This window comes from Neolamprologus multifasciatus, unplaced genomic scaffold (assembly GCF_963576455.1).
Source record: "Neolamprologus multifasciatus unplaced genomic scaffold, fNeoMul1.2 scaffold_36, whole genome shotgun sequence".
NCBI classification, from domain to species: Eukaryota; Metazoa; Chordata; class Actinopteri; order Cichliformes; family Cichlidae; genus Neolamprologus; species Neolamprologus multifasciatus.
In genome coordinates, this window is record NW_028181995.1 from 39,043 (window position 1) to 48,603 (window position 9,561).

General features: G+C 43.7%; 1 pseudogene; it reads left to right on the top strand.

Moving 5' to 3' along the window:
- The first annotated feature begins 1,194 nt into the window (after nt 1-1,194).
- Nucleotides 1,195-4,450, top strand: LOC146490291 (E3 SUMO-protein ligase ZBED1-like; annotated as a pseudogene).
- Nucleotides 4,451-9,561: the final 5,111 nt, after the last annotated feature.

Below are 9,561 nucleotides of genomic sequence, written 5' to 3' on the forward strand. Positions count from 1 at the left end.
GGTCAGAGATAAAACGCTGCTCACAGACCTTGATGATTGAAACACTGAGGTGCTGTCAATAACCTGGGACAACAGAAACTTAGGTGCGGCTTTTGGCTTCAGAATTGAGGGAGACTAGTCTCTCATCCAGTGAAAACAGCAGCTGACTCCTCACATCTCCTCGTATTACACTCACGGTTTTCTTAAGTACTGGAGGTAAACTACAGGTTAGAGGATGGTGGCATTTCATGAGTGACAGGTGCCTGCAGTGGTTACTCTGTGTTTGTTTAGGCTAGATGGAGCAGCACTCCCAGTTGTTACTGTGGAAATTCTGACTGAAGGTTTATTCTCAGAGGTCAGGGTTATCAAATGGTGACCTAGGGGCCTGAGAAACTCAGGGGTGCCTGACAGAGACATTCTGGGTGACTAGCACTTTGTTCCTAATGAAAATACCCACCAAGACCACTGTTTCATATTTCAAAGCATCCTAATATTTTATTCTTTCTCCTTAAAAGCCTTTAACTTTTTTCTGAATAATCATACGCAGTCTGATGTTGCCAGATTGTGAAGCTCGCACACAAGACTTTCACTCACATGTACTGTACCAGTTTACCTGCACATGTGATGTGACAATAAAAGTGATTTGATTTGATTTGAGATTGTCTATGACTGATAAAACAATATTTTTTTAGTCCAAGCCCTCCTCAACGACAAGAAGAGGGCCTTCAGCCGGACAATAGAGAGGAGGTGAGAACGGTTCACTAGAGTTGGATGTCTCGAGACCGGTCCTCTTTTACATGGTCTTGGTCTTGTCTTGGTCTCGGCGGACTTTGGTCTTGGTCTTGTCTTGGTCTCGCTGTCTCGGTCTTGCTGTCTCATATCAACATAGTGGTCAGGAGATTTGGAGTCAACAGTATCCATGACACACAGTGTAACGTTCGATAATGTGTCATGCGCAAAAGCTTTAACTCTAAGGGCCGTGCTTACAAAGTGCTTTGTAGTGAAACAGAATAGTCGACTCCCATTGAGCGAGAGCCGGCTCCTCACTTAATTTCCTTTTGCTGCTCAGCTCTCACACAGCGACACACAGTGGCTCAGCCATACTCAAATCCCTCCACATTGTGGCATATTATTATTTCGCCTTTCGCACCCTTCAAACACAACTAAATGCCACCCGTTAGATTGAGCAGTATGCCAGGTCAGTAAGTTACAGAAATGTGAGCGACTTCGTCTGTCATAAAGTTTGCGTTCATAGAACACAAAGAGTTTTCGGCAAATGCAAAAGAGAAGCATTCGGCAAAATGCAGATTTTGCAAAGTCTCCTTGACCGAGCCGGGACTACCTCAACCTTCGCCAGGCACCTGGAGCGCAAACACCCTCAAAGGTAAGCTAGCCAGTAGCCATCTATGCATCTTCAAACTCTTCTACCCACCTTTCCAACCTCAGATGACCAGGTCATGTTTATGTAATATTGTTATTTATAATGTGTTCTTCAAACGGTATCAATTGTTTAGGGTTTTTTTTGCAACTCTCTCTGCAGACTTAACTTGTGAAGATTGTAACTAACGTTACATGCTAAGTACAGGTAGCTAGCGCTAGCAGTGGCTATCAGCTACTTAAACAGTTTTCACTAACTTTAGGTATTTTGGTGAATTCATTGAGCAGAAATATGTCAGTCAGTATATCATATATCACCATTTCAGTGAGCACTTTAAGGGCTAGTATGGTGTGGTTTGTTATCGACTTTAATGGGCATATTTATGTGGTTGCTGACTCGTAAGGAAGGACGGGTGTTTCAAGAGTGCCCCACAACATTGCTAGGCTAACAGCGGCGTTCTCGACAGTGAAGCACAGGTCAGAGCGGTCTATGGCTCTGGTCCAGATAGCACGGATGGCAAAACTGAGTCCTAAAGTTCTAAAATCCAACTTATGGATCTTTGACTGATTCGACAAATTGATCATGTTTGATGTGGTTATCACGGTTTAGGTGTTTTCTACTATGTTGTGCTGCTAAACCCGTCCAGTGTGTAGGGGCTACTGCAGCATGTCATTATTAGACACAGTTATTTTGTATTGGTGTAACTTCAGACTTTGAGTAGTTCATTTCTTGTCAATACAGCTGTGTCTGATAGCTGACTGGCATGAGGAGGTTTAATGCAATATGCAAAGTTAATGCACAGACATTTTTCTTTTTTTGTAGATTTCATTCAACCGTTTTTTTGTTCTTGTTATTTAAGGTCTTGCAACCCTGAACACTCCAGTATTTTCATTATTGCTATGCCTAATGATCTATAAATGTGTCACACTGGATTGGATTAGGTTATTTTGTATGCAAAGACCTGCCCTCATTGATAGGTTTAAAATTACTGTGCTTGTAAGATACAGCAGTTTGTTGTGGTTGAATAGAAACACATATCTTACAGATTCCTATTTCCCTGTCTTGTAGGTACTTGGGGTACAAAGCAGGATCTGCAACATCAATGATAGCGGTCAATCCCACACAGCCTCAATTATCATTGTTTGCTCCAAGCATCCACTTATTTTCCCCTCCAGGACCTTATAGTTGGATGCTCTCTCCCCCTGTCTATCGTTGAGAATCCACATTTTAGACACTTCCTGAATGTCCTGGATAGCAAATACACTCCTGTGTCTAGGACCACCTTGACAGAGAAGCTGATACACCACCTTGTCACCAAAGTGAAGGGTGACATAATCAAAGCGCTGGAAATCCAGCCAGATGTAGCAATAACAACAGACCTCTGGTGTGACCGGAGGCTTCGGTCTTTTCTGGGAGTTACCGCTCATGTTTCCTGCAAGAAGAAGGACTCTTACAGTTTACCATCATTTTTGCTTGACTGTAGACTTTAGGGTGAGAAGTTCGGCCATCCGGGAGGGGCTCAGAGTAGAGCCGCTGCTCCTCCACATCGAAAGGAGCCAGCTGAGGTGGTTCGGGCACCTGACAAGGATGCCTCCTGGGCGCCTCCTGGGTGAAGTGTTCCGGGCATGTCCCACCGGGAGGAGGCCCCGGGGCAGACCCAGGACACGCTGGATGGATTATATCTCTCGGCTGGCCTGGGAACACCTTGGTGTTCCCCCGGATAAGCTGGAGGAGGTGGCTGGGGAGAGGGAGGCCTGGGCATCTTTGCTTGGGCTGCTGCCCCCGCGACCCGGCCCCAGATAAAGCGGATGAAGATGGATGGATGGACGGATGGATGGATGGATGGATGGAGGCGTTTCACAGGGAAGAACGAATCGCCTCAGCATTTGACAACATAGTTGAGGAGTATGGCATTGGCCATAAAATAAGCTACATTCTGATGGATAATGCATCCAATATGAAGCGGGCCTTTAAAGTCAGGATGCCAGACGTAGAGCACCCTGAAGGTGACAGCAGTGATGACCTCGATGATGAAACAATGTGGGAGGATGCAGAAGATTCTGATGCATGGTCAACGGGTGAACGTCTTTCTTGCTTCGCCCACTCGCTGAAGCTCATAATCAATGATGGGGTGAAATAGGTAAAGGCAATAGCTAGAGCCATTGCCAAAGCCAGGTAGTTTACAACCCTGCTGCACAGCAGTAGTAACCACAAAGACTTGTGTGAGTCACACTTTGGCTCCAATAAGTCCATCCCAGCAGCAAACAACACCCGCTGGAATAGCACCTACAGACAGTTAAGGCTCTGATCACACTTGACCACGGGGCCATCCCTGAAATGTGCAGCGATACAGAGAATTTAGTGTTTTCAACCCGAGAGTGGGCTTCCCCAGTCTACACAGTGTTGCCTTGAGGGTCCTCTCTGTCCCTGCCTCTTCTGCCCCAGTTGAGAGAGTTTTTAGTAGAGGACGCATTTTAATGAGACCCCACCGTGCATGGCTAGGCTATAAGATGTTGCAATCTTTAGTTTTCTTGAAGTGCAATCAATCACTGTTTTAAAATGTGAACTGTTTTCTCTCCCTCCTCTCTGAAAATATGCTGTTTGTTGATTATATATTTGTTCATAATGTCTGTGTTCTATTGTTCCTGCCCTACTGAACAACAGGCTTGATTTCATTGGCAGTGTGTTGTAATCGAACGCCACTGAAGACATCAAGATGTCAGAATCTTTTAAGCACTTGTTCTTATTCTTATTAATGCACAAGTTGTATTGGTATGTAATAATTGTAGTTTGCATCTGATTCATGTGAGGTGTGCGCATGTCTTTATATTGTTTGATTGCAGAATTTTACTTAAAATGGTGTTGTTTGACTAAATAAATGTGACCATTGACTTTTAAATAACATCTACAAATCACTTTGTGTTGACAGGCCTAATCCATTTCAGGGAAGTTGACATCATACAGTGTAGTTGGCTAGTACTACTGCAATGGGACATGATGCAATTTCAAGTTTATAATCTTCAGTTTGATGTTACAATTTTATCTATATATAAAGTATAACTGAAAACAGTTTCATATTTCCCATTCTTTAGACAGTTGTTGGAGGTGTTTGCTGTTTTGTCAGATGACTTTGGGGTAGGGATGGGTATCGTTTAGGTTTTATCCGATACCAGTACCAAATCGGTACTTTTGAAACGGTGCCGGTGCTTAAACGGTGCTCAAACCGGTGCTTAAAGAATGGAGAACACAAACTTTGTCCAAAAACCTCTCATGTTCAGCTGTTTTTTGTAAAAATATAACAATGTTAGCCTTTTCTGCAGCTATGGGGCATATATGGTATCACTCTTGGCTGGAAGCAGCTTAAACAATGGAAAAAACAAACTTTGTCCAAAAACCTCTCATGTTTAACTGTTTTCCACTTTTTCTTTGGTCATTTTAGCCTTTTTGTCCAGGGTGAAGGGAGTATCTGCCATCAAACTAGAAGACAGCCACATGTAGCTATGATGGTGTTTGCTAGTTCACCTTACATGCATTAATGTAATAACGTGGTTAGCCTACTCAACGTAAATTACACACGAACAACATTAAGCTACTCACGCAGAGAAGAACGGCTGCTGCTGCATCATCATCCTCATCATTCCTGCTACACTGGCAGGGCTAGGGGCCAGGACTCTCCTCTTCGGGTTTTTGGGGGATGTTGCTAACTCCGGGTCGATAACAGGCACCACACCCGCAGGAGATGTGCTCGGTGTGAGGTCTCGCAGCAAGCTATCAAATACGGCGCATTTCTCGGCTTTTAAAAAAAACGCTATGCGTCGCCAGGTGTTTCATCAGATTTGAGGTGTTACCTCCTTTGACAGCATCACAGTATCAGCTTAAAGCACTTGTTGCAGCTGCTGAGTTTGCATCTTTTGCTGTGAAGTACAGCCAGACTTTGACCGCTTCACCTTGGGCATTTTTAATCTGTAGCTCTGCTCTAAAAGAACGTACGTACCTGGACCCGCCTACTATCCTCGGAAACGTAAAATGATTGGCTAGAATCTGAAGTGTATCACAGCTCAGGAAAAAAAAAGCACCGAAATAAAGCACCGAAATGAGGCACCGAAATGTGCGCTGCTTTTCGGTCTGGTTACTACCGTTTATGTCAGAACTGATGCCATTATGGCACCCATCCCTACTTTGGGGCCAGTCAGTACCGTCATGTCAGTCCTCAACAGCACACAAAAGTTAAAGTCTTTTTATCTTGACTTGGTCTCTGGTCTTGGTATTGTCTTGGTCTCGGTTTAGGCGGTCTTGACTACAAGTCTACGGTTCAGGCATTATGGAGGGGCAAGCTCACAGAGGCTAAGGACAACTACAGGAGAAAGCTGGAGTGGAAACTTGAGCAGAACAGCATGAGTGAGGTGTGGAGTGGCATAAATGACTGGATTCAGGCCACCCAACAGCAGAGGAGTAGAGGGCAGTGAGGACAGAGCCAACAAATTTAATTTGCTCTTCAACAGATTCAACGCTGCAGTTAAGGCTCACTGTTAATGCTTACATGGAGTCAGCCTGTGATCCACAGCCATGCCACTCCCTCTCTCCACACTGCACCATGGGCTCCTGTGAAAGTCCTGACACCCCTCCCCCACCTATCACTTTCGTTCATGACGAGGTTCAGAGACAAATGAGGAGACTCCTCTCAGGCGAGGCTGCTGGAGCAGACGGAGTGAGTCCCCGTGTCCTCAAGGCCTGTGCCCCCCAGCTGTGTGGAGTCGTTCATAAACTGTTGATGATGAGTCTGCAGGGGGTCCCAGTGCTGTGGAAGATCAGCAACACAAGGTCACCACAAGGGACCATCCTCTCCCCTTTCCTCTACACCACAGACACCTGCCATCTTCAGACGTTTTCTGATGACTCTGTGGTGGTAGGATGCATCAGTTAGGCTGATGAGAGCGTGCAGAAGGCTGTGGTACGAGCAGCATCTTCTGGACTGGGTTAAAAACACGGCTGCACAGAAAAGGTCCAGAGCCGTCTTTATGTTGTGAGGCAGCTAAGGCCTTTTAATATCTCTCAGATAATGCTCAGGATTTTCTATGAGCCTGTTGTGGCCAGTGCCATCCTCTATGCCGTTGCATAGCAGGTTGAGGGTCGCAGATGCCAACAGACTCAATACACTAATCTGCAAGGCCGGTAATGTTGTGGTTGTGCTGGACAGCACCTCCCACCCACTCCATGACATGGTGGCCAGTCACAGGAGCACACTCAGTGAGACACCCAAAGGCACCACTGAACCACACAGGAAATCACTCCTGCCTGTGGATATGTCACTGCACAATTCGTCCCTACACAGTACAAACTGCAGTAGTTGTACACAGTTAATATCTGCACATCCGCTACAGAGAAATAACAAAGTTTTACAGTTTGATAAGAGAGCCGCCTCAATTTCAACCATAGATTTAATTTGTGTTATATACTGGGATATTTATAACTGTGCTATTTGTATATATTATAGAGATTTTGTTATATTTTGTAACTTTGTAATATGTTGTATTATTTAGTTTAGTCAGTTACTGTCCTTGCTGTCTTGGAGCAACTGTGACCACATCATTTCCCCAGGGATTAATGAAGGATTCTGATATATGTAGGTATGATCGTTACAGAGTAAGTCTGGTTAAAGGAATGTGAGATCTTCAGCTGTGTGGGATAAAAAGCCCACAGAGCTGTTGTGAAGACGCAGTTAGCCAAGATTAGCACGTAGATGGCTGGTGGAAACAGCTGTGCTCTGAGGGGTTAAAAATATAATGTAAACCATGGAAAATAACAATGTGTGTATGAGGTGCTGACACCATCAGCACCTGCAGAAGCTCACTCTGTATATAAAATAGCATAGTTCATTAGTAAGCCTTAGAGATATTGGTAAGGTCCTGACAGCATCTCTTTTCATTATCAACATGAAAACTGACACTGTTGGGTTTATTCAAGTACAAAACCCCGCTGGAACAAAAGACCAACAACTGCACGACAAAACAAGACAAGAGTGCACTCTCTGTAGATCCCCTCACCTGACTCCCTCGTTACTGCCTTTTTTATTGTCATACATGAATATGCAATTACAAATACACGTGACAGTCTTAAGCAGGCATATCTGAACAACATCAGTGTGTGTGTGTGTGTGTCACTTCCTGTCACCATTTATGGTGTGACCCTTTAACGAGTGTGAGCGTCTTGCTGAACTATAAAGACAGGAACTTGTAGCTGGTTGTACTCGCAGTGGAAATTAGCAAAGCTGAAAATAAATCTTCTAATGGGCTAGAAGATTTATGGTGCGCAATGACAACCATAGCTGTGTCCCAAAACGTCGGCTGCATCCTCCGGAGGCCGCATTTGAAGGCCGATTACGTCACAGTGACGCGCTGAAGGCTGTCCCAATTCGTCGACTCCTTCGAATGCGGCCGACAAATGCGTCCTTCATTTCCCCGAATTTGAAGGATGGGTCGAGTGTGTCCCTCGTGGCCCATCATATCCCAAAATTCATGGCGCGGTCCAGTCACACTGCAGTTTCCAACAATGGCGGCCGCTACTAAGTTTTAAAATTACTCTTATTATTCTTTCTGGGTCACAAAATAAACTTTTTACATATTTTCAGGCGAGAAAGTAGCTGTGTAAACTTCAAATATCTGCTCTGTTTATCAAGATATCGCATATTTGCAAAAGTGCTTCGATGTTTTAGGAGACGTCTGTTATCCACCCGCTCGATAGCAAGCCGGGGGTTTCAATGGTCACTCGACCCGGCGAGAGCAGCGGACTCCCGCTTCATCGTTTTCAGACCCACCACGCTCTTTCGCTACTCAGGTTAAACATGATATATACGTCACTCGGATAACTTAAAAATGTTATTGTTTGGCTTTTTTTTTTGGTGTTTTATTTGTTGAGGAGTAAATCGGTTTGGCTGAGATCAAAGTTATCAGCTTAGATTAGATGAAATAAAGCTTTATTAATCCATCGGGTGGGTTCCTCCTTGGTTTTCACACAGCTGAATAAACGTCAAACGTTATCATGTCATGAAATCAAATTAAATTGAACCTTTTCCAGTTATTTATTTTTTGCATTTAATCTCCATTTATGGGTGAGTTTTATTTTAGGCAGAATACTAGTCCTAGTAATAACAATAGTGATATTTTTTGTGACCCAGAAAAGATATGTTGTTGTTGTTGTCCCCGTTCAGTTCAGTCTTATTTATACAGCACCAAATCACAGCAAAAGTCTCCTCCTGGCCTGTATGATTAATTCAACTGTCAGAAGTCCCTGGGTGTCACGTCTCCTGCATGTAATGTCTGCACACACCCTGGTCATGGCTCTTACGGCCCTGGTACATTATTTATTGGACAGCATATGTTCTAATATATGCCATTAAGGCACAGACTCTCAGCAGACACCTTGCCATATGTGTGCTGACACACAAGCACAACTCGTACATCGTTTTTTGTTTTTTGTAACAGTCCATCTCTATTTCTGTCTTGTTTAATCAGCTCAGGAGATGTACACACAAAATGCCAATTAAAAAAAAGAAACTGTTTATTTTAATTAAAAAGAAAGCAAAAGAGGAATTCAAACAGGCCATGGGCTGTGTAGGTCAGTACACTCAGCAGTGTAGATGTCTGCACAAATGAAATGCAATGTTGTTTGCATACCCAAGCCAAAATCCAAGAAGGGCATCTCAGGGAGGAGAGGCACATGACAGACGAGCTCTGAGGGCTTTTATATATTATATAATTATATTATATATTTCTAATATAAATATTTATATAAACAGGCTGGAAGGGAAACCACGTGGAGTGGGTCATCACAAATGTCTAATTGCACATCTCTGCTGATTTATTTTTCTATAGAAGAAAACACCTTAGCTCAGCCAACCTTAGGCTCCTTAAGGACATGAAGATTTTTTTAAAATTATGAGGCAGCCTCTATGTCTTTTTTGGCAAGTTAGCAAATGTAATAAAAATCAATTTTATACCGTATTTTCCGCACTATAAGGCGCACTTAAAATCCTTTAATTTTCTCAAAAATCGTCAGTGCGCCTTATGTATGAATTCTGGTTGTGCTTACTGACCTCAACCAATTTTATGTCGTACACGGCGCTCAGAAATCTGTCAAAAATGTTTTAGTACGACTTTGGTGAGTTACAAAGTTGCACCGCTTGATGGATTGTCAGAGCATTATCC